This window comes from Miscanthus floridulus, chromosome 14, assembly GCF_019320115.1.
Source record: "Miscanthus floridulus cultivar M001 chromosome 14, ASM1932011v1, whole genome shotgun sequence".
NCBI classification, from domain to species: domain Eukaryota; kingdom Viridiplantae; phylum Streptophyta; class Magnoliopsida; order Poales; family Poaceae; genus Miscanthus; species Miscanthus floridulus.
This window is the reverse complement of record NC_089593.1, coordinates 60,598,775-60,613,517: the sequence shown is the minus strand read 5'-3', so window position 1 is coordinate 60,613,517 and position 14,743 is coordinate 60,598,775.

The following is a 14,743-nucleotide window of genomic DNA, read 5'->3' as shown; positions in this document are numbered from 1 at the left end:
ACTCTACTGCAATTATCACACTTAGCAACATAGGCTGCGATTTCTTTCTTTATCTTAGTCCACCAAAAATGGGTTTTCAAATCTTGATACATTTTACTACTACCCGGATGGATGGACAATTTGGATGAGTGAGCTTCATCTAAAATTTGATTCCTTAGCTCACAGTCTTTTGGTACCACAAGTCGGTTCTCAAACTATAATACACCTCTTTCGTCCAATCTAAATTGTTTGGTTTCTTGCTCTTGCATTTTTCTCTTGATGTGACTTATTCCTACATCCGTCTACTGTAGCTCTATGATTTTGCTCTCAAGTGAATAACTGATTGTGATATTGTGTAGTACAGTAGGATGTAACAAGTTGAATCCATCTTCCAATAATGCTCCTGTAGTGTTGCAATGAGACTTTTGACTGAGTGCATCTGCTACTACATTAGCTTTACCCGGATGGTAATGCACTTCTAAATTGTAGTCCTTAATCAATTCTAACCATCTTCGTTGTCTCATATTCAGTTCTGGCTGGGTAAAGATATACTTGAGACTTTTGTGGTCAGTATATATATGACATACATTACCCAACAAATAATGTCTCCATATCTTTAATGCGTGCACAACTGCTGCTAGTTCTAAATCATGTGTAGGGTAGTTGACTTTATGTTTCCTCAATTGCCAAGAAGCATACGCAATAACCCTTCCTTCTTGCATAAGCACACATCCAAAACCTATTCCCGATGCATCACAAAATACATCAAAAGGCTTTTCAATGTCCGATTGTGCTAGCACAGGTGCTGTAGTCAACAAAGTTCTGAGGGTGTGAAAAGCTGCTTCACATTCTGGTGTCCAATTGTACTTCTCATCCTTCTGAAGTAGTCTGGTCATAGGCTTAGCTATCTTTGAGAAATCTGGAATGAAACGACGATAGTACCCTGCTAACCCTAGAAAACTCCGAACTTCATGAACCGAAGTTGGGGCTTTCCAATCCATGACTTCTTGTACTTTTGATGGGTCTATAGAGATTCCATCTCTCGATAAGATGTGACCTAAGAAAGGTACTTTGCTCAACCAAAATTCACATTTGCTAAACTTTGCATATAGCTTATGCTCCCTTAGTCTGGATAGGACAATCCTCAGATGCTCTTCATGATCTGACTCATTTTCTGAATAAATCAATATATCATCAATAAACACGACCACAAACTTGTCAAGTTTGGGCATGAATACCGAGTTCATCAGGTACATGAAGTAGGCTGGAGCATTTGTTAGTCCGAAAGACATAACCAAATACTCGTATAAGCCATACCTAGTAGAGAAAGCAGTTTTAGGTATATCCTCCGATCTAATCTTTATCTGATGGTAGCCTGATCTCAAGTCAATTTTGGAGAATACCTTTGCCTTCGCTAGCTGATTGAACAAAATGTCGATGCGGGGCAACGGATATTTGTTCTTGATGGTCACAACATTGGGTGGTCTGTAATCTACACACATTCTCAGTGACTTGTCCTTCTTTTTCACAAACAAGGTTGGACATCCCCATGGAGATGAGCTAGGTTGGATAAGACCCTTGTCCAATAGATCTTGCAATTGAACCTTAAGTTCCGCTAACTCATTGGGTGGCATTCTATAGGGCCTTCTTGATATGGGTGCCATACCTAGCACTAACTCAATCTTAAATTCCACGTCCCTATCCGGTGGTAGACCTAGTAATTCTTCTAAAAATACATCCAGAAACTCACAAACCACTAGGATATCACAAAGTGTGGTGGTTTGGATAGCGCAAGCTAAATGTTGGAGTTCAAAATTGTGGGAGAGTGGTACTAGAAAAGTATTTCCTACCATGGGTTCCCTCAACATAATAGTGTGGGTGCTAGTGTTAATAAGAACACCATGATCCTTCATCCAATTCATGCCTAAGATTACACTTATCGATAACCCGGGCAATATTATCAAATCCGTTGTGTACTCCCTCCCTTGTATAAAGATGAGTACATTTTTTACTATCTTTTTGGTAGTAACAATATCCCCTGCTGAACTTATGTTATAACCCCCTTTACTTACTTCAATTATTTCTTGATCATGTCTAGATGCAAATGCTTGACTCATAAATGAATGAGAAGCTCCCGAATCAAATAAAACAATAGCGGGATGCTTGTTGACGAGAAACATACCAGCCGTGACAACTTCTCCAACGGGCACTTCCTCCATAGCGGTATAATGCACGTGTCCCTGACATGTCCTGGCATTCACCTGCCTCGGATTGTTCTAATTTTGGTTGCCATTCCTCTTAGGGTGGGGGCATTCCTTGGACCAATGACCCAGTTGGTTGCAGTTGAAACATGGTTGATTATTTCTAAATCCTGTGGAGCTGTCCTGATTGCCATTTCCTTTTGGTAAGGCAATAGTGAACGCCTTACGGAATGGTTTCTGTGGCTTGTTGTTCTGAGCTTTAGGTGGTGGAGGCCTAAACTTGGGTGCAGGTGGACGAAATTGTGGCCTAGCTATGATAGGCGCTTTTGACTGGAAAGATCCGGAGGCACTAGCCTCATATGCCCTCTTGCAACCCTTAGCAATGGCATGCATGTTGTTGTGGTTTTCTTGGGTCAAGGCATCACTAATAAACTCATTGTATGTGGCACACCTAGAATTTGCCATGGTCTTCATCAGTTTGGTACCCAGACCTCGCTTGAAACTCTCTATCTTTTTTTCTTCAGTATCCACAAAACCTAGAGCATATCTGGACAGGTTGTTGAATGCGTGCATATATTCTGTGAGTGTCTTCGTTCCCTGAGTGAGCCTCATAAATTCGGCCACTTTCATGCGCATCTGGCCTAGGGAAATATGGTGTCCCCTAAAAGCCAGCTTGAACTATTCCTAGGTCACTCACGCGTTAGCAGGCAAAGACGACAGGAAATGTGTCCACCAGATCCCTACTGGTCCTTGCAATTGATGAGAAGCATACTCAGCTTTCAGATGCTCTGTGACCCTCAGCAGACGAAATTTCTGCTCAATGGTATTTAGCCTATCGTTAGCCTACAGTGGTTCCTCAACCACCTTGAAGATTGGAGGCTTCGTATCCAGAAACTCCTTGAATGTACTGTGCTGATTTGGCTCGGCCCCTGGTTGATGTGGGTGGCCCCGAGCGGTGTTTTGCGCGATGAGGTGCAAAGCTTCCTCCATTGTCCTTTGGCTCCCCAGGAACTGGGTAAAGAACTTCTGAGTGGACGGCGGCGGTGGGGGTGGCAAGTCATCATGGTTGCCATCCTGGCTGCCACCAGCTCTAGCACGGGTGCGCGTCATCTGCGAAGTTGCAACAATAAGCGATTATTGGTTGATGTCAAGAGATTGCAGATGAATTATGTACTCATGCCAAACTGAAATTACTGGAGAAAATTCTCAAAATCACAATAAAAACAGAGGCATAACAATTCATTCTCGCAACATGACATCCCCAATTTGACCACTTATCGTGCTCATAACGCATGCAAATTTAAATCATGATTACCAACAAAGGACTGGAATTGCATTGATGTTCAACCAAACGTGCGATAGTCATGCGATTAACAACATTACATGATAGTCGGATTACTATTACCAAATTCGAGCTACAGGTCCATTACATGAATAAAGGTGACACATTGGTCCTTCCACTAAGTACTAAGCGATCTAATCCTCATCATGATCACTATCGAGGTTAGACGTAGGATCATCCCCTTCTTCAGGCTCCACTTCTTCTTCAGGCTCCACTTCTTCTTCCTCGTCCTCTTCTAGATCCATCTCTGCGGCTCTAGGCGGAACATAAGGGTGGAGCTGATTATTCAGCAGATGAACCTCCTCATGTAGGTTATCATTGTATTCTTCCGCATTGGCCAGCTGCTGCTCTAGCTCAAACTGTCGAGCTCTCAGAACATCTTCTCTGGACCAGGCTGCATTCCTTTGATGAGTTAACTGAGCCATCTCTACATTGAGCCTCTCAATCTCGGCATCGTGCTCCCTCTGAAGCTGACGTCAGTCCTCGCGGGCATGACCAAGAGCACCTGACACACGTCTGAGGCTACCTTCTACTCCATCTAACACCTTCATCACTACGAACATGGCGCTCATGGCAGAGTTATCACTGTTCTGCCCTTCTGCTGCACCAATCTCCAAAGATCTTCCTCTTGCCTGCTGCCATGAGTCAGTGGAGGGGTTGCCCCTCAGAAAGACTCCAACCAAAGCGGTTGCTAGCTCCTAAGGAAAACGATCCATGATATCCCTCAGGATCCCAAAGGCTGCCCTACCAGCTGCTTCTTCAGCAGTCCTGCTAGTTGACTCATAACACCAACCTGTCCACTCAGAATCGTCACCTTAGGGACGAACAATGGCCTCCACAGTAACCAAGAGACCTTCTCCTAACTGCTCATTCGCCCAGAAGTAGCAGGGCTCCATTCCATCAGGATAGCCTACATTGCTGAGCACTCTCCACAAGAGTGTAGGCATCCCAAACTCTCCAAGAAACATATGATGTTGACGGGTACGTGGAGCAAGCTGACGGCTGGGAGCTCTACCTCCGGTGGACTTGTGAGCGGTCTGCTTTGTGTGTGCCATCTACACCATTAACATGTACCACTTGGTGAGAGACTAGGCCATAATGGAGAAGAGTTACATATCCGAGTAAGAAATTTATAAGGGGAGGAACAATGTAATTATGTGAATGGTAATTATCATGATGTATGCTCGTTCCGTACGTCCTCACAAACTTAGAAAAAAATTGTTTCTAATGGTAGACACGGTGGCATACATACGTTCTCTCATATATAGCGTAACTAGTTGAGCTACACGTTTTGTTGTCAGTGTACCTGTATAAAATTCCATTTCAGCCCTAAACCCATAATGAAATGTGCAGAATGTAATTGTAAATACTTCTATATATGTATACCCATACATATACTTCCGTATCAATCTACCCGACAATAATTTAAACCCACAATTAAATACGTACTATATACACATGCAAGCATGCATACATAGCCGTACCAAAGCTAACTCTTCCCGATCGCATGCTCACCTCTTGTGGTCATACACTCATCATCTTACCTTGGCGTAGAGGCATTTGATCCATACATTACCACTCAAGTGAATGGCATCCATACAATAGCATGCCGTATGGACGACGAAGTAAAACCCCCCATGTTAGTACTTAAATAGCCACCTAATAGTCCTTAATTTGGGCATAAGGAAAGTGATCATTGGCACACTTTAGATTTCAAATACCTATTAATATAACTATTAGTTGCTAGAGAAGGGTTTTTGGAAAACAAAAACTTTTGTTTTAAATACACATGTGACAATTAACGTTGTTGTCGCATAACCGACCAATTTATAAGAGTACAAGTACAATGGTAGCCCGCAAGCGGTCGCACTGTCATACTTGAACCCATATAAACCTGGTAGTCCGTTGAGTACCATGACGGGTCTCGATAAACGATTTACAACAACCAAGATCATACATGATTCAACATACATGCCGCATAGTACATAAATTTCACAGATACATTTCTCCATCAGAGTACGAATAAAAGTTATTACAAACCGAGTTTGATAGATAAAGCGAAAGCAATTAAGTTTGAAAATAAAGTTTCCAACATAGTTTGATACAGTGCCAAGTAGGATCACGGTCCACAAAAGCAAAGATAGAAATTAATAAAGAAGCCTGCCCAAGGCTTACTCCTCATCCACGGCGGGATAGAAGCAACTCTTGCAATAACCATGATACACAGTGCAATCTGCAATAATGGGAAATAAAACCCTGAGTACGAGAAGGTACTCAGCTAGACTTACCCGTCATGAACCAGAAATAAAATGACTCCAAGGATTATGCAAGGCTATATAAGTGGACGTAACTTGATAACATTTTGCGAAAAGGCAATTGACTCATTGTACAATTACGATTCCTTTATCAAGTTAATTATAACTATCCATTTCTAGATTAGCAACTATCTTGTGCCAAACATGTGGTATATCAATTTAAAAGCATACAATAGTAACCATAGCAGGTATTGTAATTCCAGATTCATCCGAACCATCATGTTTCATAATATAGTTACTACGATATTAGGACTAGCCAAGTTTCTCACTATCCGGGAGAGACGGTGATTCGAATCGATTTCAACCAGTTGGGAATTTATTCCTAACACAAACCCAGGTCTACCAGCCACGATAGCCTTAGGTCACCTTTGGTACAACTTAGGTACACATTTCGTGGGTCCGTACCATGCCGCACAGTCTAGAACACCAGATGCCAGGACGTTCAGGCCTAGCCTACCCTTGGGCTCAGTCTGATCGTTCCCCAGAAGGAGCGCACAATAGAACGGGTCCCGGCCTGAGTTGAATTACTTGGCTTCACGGTCGGAACGAGTTATCCGGCCAGCTAAGTGAGAGGCATGCGTTCAATCTTGTCAGAAGCGCCAACAATGGTACGGTCCTTAATCGACATAGATGGGGATAGATCCATACCCAAGATCTCCATGTCTTGTTCCTTCTCTATCGACTTCCCATCCGGTCTCGATTTTCTTTTACCCCATGGTTCTGTTCCACGAGAGCAAATATAGCCAACCGTGCTCTGGTATCCACCTATATCTTGCAGGTGATAGGACATCACCCGACTTCTACCGGTCTAAGCATGGCTAAGGATATATTCGATCCTGGATCTATACCGATTAAAGGTGTAATATCTGGACAAGGAATTTATATGCATCAAGTGGTTCCATTCAACTCTTATAACCTAATGCATCAATCATAAGTACTTAAGTAACATTTGTAAAATATTGGGAGACTTAGAATGCTCCGGGGCTTGCCTTGTAGAAAGGAAGTAGGGCGGTGGTCAGGACACTCTAGAAGCTCTTCAGGATTCTGCTCCGCGCCTTCGGAAGCTGCGGCTTGCGGATTCTCTTGCTGGTCCCTTTCCTCTGCTTCTTCGAATTCCAGCAACGTTATCTCTTCCTCCGATCCTAGATGCATGAATATGGCATAAGTATGACGAATGCATATATGTTAACAAGTGCATCATATTTATTGAGTAGGTGCATATCTCTTCTCGATTATTTAATTATGTACTTCCACAATGCATCGACTATACCACAAAATAGTAGCTACTTGTTTTACTCATAACTAGAGTTCTACTAATCCAAATGCAGTGATCCTAGACTTTCTGGAAAGCTTATCAAATTATCTACAACCTTATTATTAACCATTTTAATAGCAACCATCATCCCTATCATGCAACTTATCAAACTACAGAATCTGTCTGGAATCCTTTTAAATTTGCATTTTAAAGCAACGATACTTCTACTTCATGTAATCACTCAAAATTTGACAACATAAAGTCTACCAACAGTTTAAGAATACCAAATACATTTAAGATAATATAATAGTGAAGCCCAAACTATTTCTTTATATGCCTTTATTATTTTATTTGGATACATAGGTTAAATAATAAACATATACAGATGTACTTCATAAATTCTCAAACATTAACAGTGCCTTACTAATGATCTCAAAGGACTACTGTAAAAGTTTCATGCCATTTTGCCAAGTAGAACATCCTATACAAAAATGGCAAGGCAGCAAGGCTTGAAATAGCATAAATGGAAAACCCTATTGAAAAGTGTCAAGCAATAGATTTCCTATTTTTCTTAGCATATTTATGGTACTAGGATTACCCCCAACAAATTTCATGAATTTTGGATTCATAATTAATTTATAAAAATTCATACAAGGATTAACTAGTTATAAAAGAAAAATTTACAACTATAAATTTACACATGCACTGATCCTCAAATTTTTACCAAAGTTCATACATGACAAGAATAGCTTACCACAAAAATTTCATAATTTTTGGAGCATAGGAACTCGAGATATAAAATAAACAAATTTGCATGCATTCAAAAACACATTTCAAATCTCTATTTCAATCTCCAAAAATTTCTACTGTAAATGTCAATAATATATTTTTCCTAAATACTACACTTCCTAAGGAACACTACACAATTTATTGCACAATTTTGAAAGCTACCAAACTAGAGATACAAAAATTACAAAACAACACCAGATCTGGATTTAAATGAACTAGCCTATTCTACTCGTGTCGCTGACCGATGGGACCCGCCTGACAGAGAACCCCACACGCCAGTGAGACACAAACAGAGCAGCGGCGCTGCGAGACGGTGGCATGGCCAAAGCTCACCGACGGTGAGGTTGCCGGCGGTGACATCATCACCCAGTGACCTACTCGACCTAGCGCATCTATCGCACCACTTGGCCGGCCCTATCGTCAACGCTAGTGACGACGGTGGCGGCCATGGTGGCTTGGCAAGGCGGGACAACAGTAGTATGCCGGTGGAGGCCACGGCGAAGCAAGCACAGGCGCAAACAAGCTTCTACGGACTCAGGCGAACCTAGCGCACCAACTAGCGTAGCGAGAGGTGGACTGTGGCGGCATGGCCACGACGATAGAGTTGGCGGCGGGGCTCTGGCGAGCTTGCGCATGGCGCTGTCGCTTACCAAGTGCTATCAGCGGGCACGGGAGGAGGCAGTGGGTTGCTGGGGAGCTGGTGGTGCTGCTGTGGTGATGAATGGACGGCTCGTCGTGAGCCTACGTAGGCTATGGCGACAGCGGAGGCGGGAGCTCGACGACTGCTGCGGTTGCGCGCAAGGACGAAGGAGGAGCTGAGGAAATGAAAAACAGGGCACGGGATGGATCGGGCGGTCGTTGGCGGTGTTAAAGGCTCGCTCTGGCCGGCCTAGCCGCGGTGGGTAGGGCGCTGGTGACGCGCGGCCATCACGGCCACCACACGGCACGCGGGTTCTGCCGGTGTCGGCCACTGAAGAACTACGATTCAGTTCGTTAGTTAAGCAAAGCCGAGCCTGACGACGAGTTTTCGTGAAGCTATACCTGCGTAACCGTGACAAATCATCATACATAGCCTAAAGCAAAGTTGTAGCTCAACGTACTAGCTACAACTATTATTCAAAGACCTCATGCTAATTTGCAACAGGAATGGAGTAAAATCATCCCAAATATCGGCTGTCAGTCAGTCAAGGTTCATGACTTAGCAAAAATTTACTAAGTGTTGCAAAGGTTGATTTTTTTTCTAATTTTTGTGATCCAATTTCACACATGTTAGGAGCTGAATCAGTTAATGACCCAAAAATAAAAGTTGTTCCTTATAGCAAATACTACAACTTTGCTTTAGTGATCTCCTCCATGCAAGGTCTCTAACACCTAGTTCAAATTTGGTCAAACATGTCATATTTAAATGATGATACACTTCAAAGCATGGCTTAATGACCTAATTACCCTTAACCATGAATATCAAAGTTGTTCATAATGATACTCTAAACATGTTTAAGCAATTAGCAAGGTCATTCAATCATTTCATGCATTAGTCACTCATAGAGCTAGTTAGTGTAATCACATGAAAGCTTAAGTGTTGGTTCATGAAATGTGATCATGAACTAAGTCCTATTTGCTAACCTAGGTGTTGCTACATGTTTGTGTGACTCACATCCACCAAGTACATGTGTCCACTCATGATCATATGCATAGGTACATGGAGACATGAAATAACGAGAAAAGTTGCATATGTTTAAGAACATGCGATAACAAGCAAATGTTGCAGATGTTTCAATCTAATGTTTCAGTTGTAAATGCTTGTTTATGAATGCTTGATGATCATGCTCATGTTATGTAGTCAAGTTATGCAAGGCTAACACTCGAGGTGTTACAGTACTCTTGCTTTTGTAACAGAATACTTATACTTCTTGAATGAAGATCCTTTATCTTTGTTGATGTCTTCTTTGTCTAGATGGCTAATCCTTGCTTATTCTTTAAATGTGTTGTCCAAGTGATCAGAATTTTCTCCGAGTAGTTATTTTTTCTGACTTTCATCTGTGTTGTATAAACCACTCGGCATATGTAGATCGTTGCATTTGACAAATTTTCTTGATTTGTCGAGTACTTGTCTGGCTTTTGTCTGCGCCGTGTAAAACAACTCGATGTAGATCGTTGTCTTGACAAACTTTGTGTTCTTGTTAGCACCAAAAAGACTTAGGACTGGCGATCTTAGTTTTTTCGCTTAACTCAAGATGTGATCAGCATCTAGTGTAGCCCCTGAGCATTTCATGGATGAGCTCTGGAAGCCTCGCCTTGTTCCTTCAGGTCTTGCCGAGCAGGTACAAGCGTTGTCCAAGTGCTTTTCTAAGTGAAACCATGTAGCGCTTCTTGGGATCTTCTGAGTGTTGCCCCCAGGCCTCTTGCTATTTGGAACAAGGAGCTGGAGGGTCTTGTCTTGAAATTGCTCTGATTTATGTTCAGGCTTAGTTTCAGTCATTTTGCTTTTTGGTTTGGGTGTTAGCTTATTAGCTACCCTCATCGGCGGGCTCAAGCATCATTTCAGCTCTTTTGCTCTCGGCTGGTATGCTTTGGCGTCTTTTCAGCAATTTTGCTTTTTGGTTCGGGTGTTAGCTTGTTAGCTACCCTCATCGGTGGGCTCAAGCGTGTTTTCAGCTCTTTTGCTCTTGGCCGGTATGCTCAGGCATCTTTTCAGCCATTTTACTTTTTGGTTCGGGTGTTAGCTTGTTAGCTACCCTCATCGGTGGGCTCAAGCATGTTTTTAGCTCTTTTGCTCTCGGCCAGTATGCTCAGGTGTCTTTTCAGCCATTTTGCTTTTTGGTTCGGGTGTTAGCTTATTAGCTACCCTCATCGGCAGGCTCAAGCATGTTTTCAGTTCTTTTGCTCTCGGCCGGTATGCTCAGGCATCTTTTCAGCCATTTTGCTTTTTTGTTCGGGTGTTAGCTTATTAGCTACCCTCATCGGTGGGCTCAAGCATGGATTGAAGAACTACCAAAAGTACTACCCTTATTTGAGTTCGTAGCCCCCATACTACTTTTGGTAGTTCTTCAATCCATTTGGATCTATAGTCTACTAGTTCTTCATACAGTCTTGGCTTTAGTCCAGCTAGTATGAGTCCATTAGCCCTTTCTACCTGTCTGTTGGCTTCTGGATGTGCGACTGATGCGTAATCTATGCTGAAGCCACAGTCCTGTGCCCAACTTTTGAATTCTATAGATGTGAAGGGAGAGCCCAAATCTATGATTATTCGATTGGGCATGCCGAATCTGTGCATAATGTCTTGGATGAACTCGATTGCTTTGGCTACGCTGTATTTTGCGAGTGGTTTGTATTCAATCCACTTGGTGAACTTGTCAATTGCTACAAAGATATACTCGAAACCGCCCTTTGCTTTCTTGAGAGGTCCAACTTGATCCAGCCCCCAGCAAGAGAAAGGCCAAGCAGGTGGGATGCAGATGAGATTATGAGCTGGCACATGAGCTTGTCTTGCGAATATTTGACAACCTTTGCATTTTCTAACAAGTTCTTCTGCATCTTTCAAGGTGGTTGGCCAGTAGAATCTGGTGTGAAATGCTTTGCCAACTAGTGTTCTTGAAGCGACATGATTTCCATAGCAACCTGAGTGTATTTCATCTAAGATCTCTTTGCCTTCTTCAAACGAGACACATTTTAGGAGTACTCCTGATGATGCGGCTCTTCTGTATAGTTTGTGCCCCACTAGGACGTAGTTCTTGCCTCTGCGAACAACTCTGGTAGCCTCCTCTTTATCCGCTGGCAACTTGTTCTCTTTGATGTAATCAATAAAGACCTAGGTCCATGAGGTGTTGATTACCAAAATCTAGTTGTTCTTAGCTGGGAGCTCAGGGGCTGTCTCACCGGGTTGTTTGATAGAGGGAGCTGATAACTCCTCTATGAATATGCCGGGTGGAACCTTCGCCCTATCTGATCCGAGCTTGGCAAGGACGTCTACTACAATATTAGAATTGCGCAGGACATGTAGAATTTCCAATCCTTGAAAATGTTTTTCGAGTTTTCGTATTTCAGCACAGTAGGCGCCCATGTTTTCTTTTGTGCAGTCCCAATCTTTGTTGACCTGGTTGATGACTACCGCCGAATCGCTGTATACGAGTAACCGCTTGATTCCGAGGGTAATTGCTACTCGGAGCCCATGGATGAGGGCTTCGTATTCTACTTCATTGTTTGTAGCTTGCCATAATATCTAAAGAACATACTTTAGTTGTTTTCCTTCTAGAGAAATGAGGAGAAAGCCTGCCCCGGCTCCGCCTAGCTTGAGCGATCCATCAAAGTACATCTTCCAATGGTCAAGGATGGCATTTGACATGGGCTGTTGAATTTCTGTCCACTCGGCCACAAAATCGGCCAGGGCCTGAGATTTAATTGCTTTTCGTGGGGTGAAATCGATGTTGAGAGCACCAAGTTCAACCGCCCATTTGGATATGCGCCCTGTTGCATCTCTATTGTGTAGAATGTCTTCGAGTGGGAAATCTGTCACCACAATGATCTTGTGGCTTTCAAAATAGTGGCGAAGTTTGCGTGAAGTGATCAAGAGGGCGTAGAGTAGTTTTTGCACATGCGGGTACCAGATTTTTTATTCTGATAGGACTTCACTGATGTAGTATACGGGACATTGTGCTTTATATGTGCGCCCTTCTTCTTCTCTTTCCATGACTATCGTTGTACTGATCACAGTAGAAGTCGTCGTAATGTATAGCATCATGTCTATGTATCTTTTTGGAGGTGTGAGAATAGGTGAGGATATGAGGTATGCTTTAAGTCTTTTAAAAGCTTCGTTGGCTTCCTCTGTCCACTCGAACTTGTCTGTCTTCTTTAGCAATTTAAAGAAAGGTAACCCTTTTTCGCCGAGTCTTGATATGAAACGATTGAGGGCCGCCATGCAGCCTGTTAGCTTCTGCACATCTTTGATACTTCAGGGAGGGCCCATCTCTATTATAGCTCGAATCTGCTTGGTGCTGGCTTTGATTCCACGATGACTGACCAAGAATCCGAGTAGTTGTCCTAAAGGAACTCCGAATACACACTTCTTTGGGTTCAATTTCCATCTCCACCTTTTTAAATTTTCGAAGGTTTGCTTTAAGTCTTCAATCAGTGTGTTCGGATTCTTTGTTTTTACTACTACGTCATCCATGTATGCCTCTACATTTTTGCTGATCTGATCATCAAGGCATGTTTGAATAGCTCTTTGGTAGGTGGCTCTAGCATTCTTGAGGCCAAATGACATGGTCTTGTAGCAGTAGGCACCGAATGGAGTGATGAAAGATGTCTTGCTCTGGTCTTGTTCTTTTAATGCGATCCGGTGATATCCCGAATAACAATCAAGAAAGGATAATAGGGTGGATCCTGCCGTTGAATCAACTATCTGATCAATGCATGGTAGCCCAAATGGATTTTTCGGGCAGTGTTTGTTGAGATCTGTGTAGTCGACGCACATGCGCCACTCGTTTGTATTCTTTTTCTATACTAGAACTGGGTTTGCTAGCTAATCTGGATGAAGAATCTCTCTGATGAACCCGGCTGCCAATAGCTTCGTGATTTCTTTTTTAATTGTTGCCTTCTTGTCGGGTGAGAATCGTCGTAGCCATCGCTTTACGGGCTTGGAGCCTCAATTGATATCAATTCTGTGCTCAGCCAACTTTCTTGGGACACCTGGCATGTTGGCCGGCTTCCAAGCGAAGATATCTTTGTTGTCCCAAAGAAAGTTGGTGAGCGCGAGTTCCTATTTTGCCGAGAGGTGGGCGCTGATGGTTGCTGTTTTGGAGGGATTGCTAGTGCCCAGGTCGATTTGCTTGACGTCGGCTTCTTTTGGTGGTGCGAGGATGCTGGGCTTTTTAACTGGTATCTCTAGTTCTTCTTGGCTTATTTCTGTGGCAATTGTGGCTATTTCTTTTCTATCATTGTCGGCTTGTGCTTTGGCTGCAATTTGGATTGCCTGAACGTCGTAGTCGAAAGCGCGCTTCAAATCACTTCGAAGGGAAAGGATACCATTAGGTCCTAGCATCTTAAGCAATAGGTACAGATAATGCGGTATTGCCATGAATTTTGCTAGTGCTGGGCGCCCGAGGATTGCGTGGTATGATGAATCAAAGTCTGCAACTTCAAACTTGATGAACTCTGTACGGTAGTTCGAGGGAGTCCCAAAAGTAACTCGCAGAGTAATTTGTCCAAGTGGCATGGCTGCCTTGCCGGGTACTATGCCATAAAAAGGTGTACTTGTTGGTGTAATCATCCCAGCGAGTTGTAGTCCCATCTTCCTTAGTGTTTCTGAAAAGATGATGTTGAGTCCAGCTCCCCCATCAATTAGTACTTTGGTGATAGTCATACCGACAATGGTTGGATCTAGAACCAGTGGGTAATGGCCTGCATTTTCTACGCTAGTCCATTGGTCCTCTCTTGAAAACTAGATCGGATACTGTGACCAATTGAGATATCTTGGAGTGGCCGGCTCCGCTGCCATGATGGTTCATAGAGCTAACTTTTCTTAATGCTTGCTTCTAGAATCTGGGGCCCCGGCGAAGATCACTGCTACCGTCCCCCTGGATTTTTGGAATCCCTTGTCTTCATGGTTGTCTTCTTCTTTTTTCTGACCGTCTTCTTTATTGTTCCCCTTACTATCTTTCCTTGTATATCGTTCGTTGAAGGTGTAGCAATTTCCGATGGTGTGCTTTCCATTAGGGTGCAAGATGCAACGCATGTTCTCAATGCCATCATACCTTCTGGGTTTTGAAAACTTCTTTGATTTGTTAGCCATCGCTACTGTGATGTCTGGTCCACGTTTTCTTTCCTGATGTCTGTTGTTTCGATGATTTTGCTTGTCCGGGTTGTC